At 43.0% G+C, this 2,031-nt stretch overlaps 1 pseudogene; it reads left to right on the top strand.

Moving 5' to 3' along the window:
• The first annotated feature begins 227 nt into the window (after nt 1-227).
• Nucleotides 228-1,588, top strand: LOC112650399 (60S ribosomal protein L4-like; annotated as a pseudogene).
• Nucleotides 1,589-2,031: the final 443 nt, after the last annotated feature.

The raw sequence follows: 2,031 nt of genomic DNA, 5'->3' as shown, positions 1-2,031 counted from the left end.
ATATAGATTAAATTTATTAACCGGTACATAAAAACAACAACTGGGTTTTCCACAGTGGGAGAGAAAGTCCCCACTTCTCTGATTTGCATATCCATCAGTTACCTGAAATTTATAGAGAAGTGTGAAATAGCACAAAGATAACAAACAGGATCAGAATCTATCTGATAGTCTAAAAGGATATGTTACAGATTTTTTATTGAAAAAATATTTCTCAGTGGCCCTCTCCCCTCCCCGCGATGGCGTGAGCTCGTCCGTTGATATCTGTGTACTCCGAAAAGGGGGAATCATCGGGCAAAAATGTTACCTTGCCTGCTGTGTTTAAGGCTCCCTTTCGACCCGATATCGTGAACTTTGTTCACACCAACTTGCACAAAAACAACAGACAGCCATATGCTGTCAGTGAATTATCAGGTCATCAAACCAGTGCTGAGTCTTGGGGTACTGGCAGAGCCGTGGCTGGAATTCCCAGAGTTCGAGGTGATGGGCCTCACCGTTCTGGCCAGGGTGTGCTTTTGGAAATATGTGTCGTGAAGGCCGCATGTTTGCACCAACCAAAACCTGGCGCCGTTGGCACCGCAAAGTGAACACAACACAAAAGCGATAGGCCATCTGCTCTGCCCTGGCTGCCTCAACCTTACCAGCACTGGTCATGTCTAAAGGTCATCGTATTGGGGAAGTTCCTGAACTTCCTTTGGTGGTTGAAGATAAAGTTGAAGGCTACAAGAAGACCGAGGAGGCGGTTTTGCTTCTTAAGAAACTTAAAGCCTGGAATGATATCAAAAAGGTCTATGCCTCTCAGCGAATGAGAGCTGGCAAGGGCAAAATGAGAAACCCTCTCGCATCCAGTGCAGGGGACCCTGCATCATCTACAATGAAGACAACGGTATCATCAAGGCCTTCAGAAACATCCCTGGAATTACTTTACTTAATGTAAGCAAACTGAACATTCTGAAACTTGCTCCTGGTGGGCATGTGGGACGTTTCCGCATTTGGACTGAAAGTGCTTTCTGCAAGTTAGATGATCTGTATGGCACTTGGCATAAGGCTGCCTCCCTCAAGAGTAACTACAACCTTCCCATGCATAAGATGCTCAATACAGACCTCAGCAGAATCTTGAAAAGCCCAAAGATCCAAAGAGCCCTCCAAGCACCACGCAAGAAGATTCATCGTAGAGTCCTGAAGAAGAATCCACTGAAGAACCTTGGAATCATGTTGAAGCTAAACCCGCATGCAAAGACCATGCGCCGGAACACCATTCTTCGCCAGGCCAAGAATCACAAACTCCGGATGGATAAGTCGGCAGCAGCCTTAGAAGCCAAATCAGAGGAGAAGGGGGTTCCAGGCAAGAAGCCCATGGTAGGGAAGAAAGGAAAGAAAGCTGTTGGTGTGAAAAAGCTGAAGAAACCCTGTGGTAGGAAAAAAGGCTGCAGCTACCAAGAAACCAGCAGCTGACAAGAAACCTGCAGAAAAGAAACCTACCACGGAAGAGAAGAAGCTCGCTGCCTAAAAACTTGTATTTGTTTATTCCATAAAACTCAATCATTCTGGACAGCTAATTTTAAATAAAGACCTGATCAAAGACAGTGAGAAAAGAAAAAAAAAAAAAAGAAAAAATGTTTCTCTCTATAGATTCCCCTCCTTTTCATCAAAGATTATCTCAAAGAAATATTTATCTTGATCATAAAATAAAACTAATTTAATTGGTTTTGGTCTAATTACTTATATAGGTGAAGCAAGCATGGTGATTTACCACATAGGCCTTTTTATGTTTGCTTTGCTATAAATTTTCATCAGAAATCTCAGATTGGACTTTTAAAATCTCTTGAGGCTAGGCAGCTAATCCTAGAACTATCTATATGTCACCTGCAGTGAATTTCTCTGGGTGAATTTCTCTGTTTTCAAGGCCCCCCAAAATCCTAAATTTCCTGAGCCTGTCAAGAAAAACCTTCCTTGCTCATCTATGAAGCTAGAACTCCGGTACATAGGAATACATGACAATTTTCTCAACAGGGCTTTATAAACTTTGCCTCC

This window comes from Canis lupus, chromosome 11, assembly GCF_003254725.2.
Source record: "Canis lupus dingo isolate Sandy chromosome 11, ASM325472v2, whole genome shotgun sequence".
NCBI classification, from domain to species: domain Eukaryota; kingdom Metazoa; phylum Chordata; class Mammalia; order Carnivora; family Canidae; genus Canis; species Canis lupus.
The sequence above is the reverse complement of the archived record's forward strand: the minus strand, read 5'-3'. Positions and strand labels throughout refer to the sequence as shown.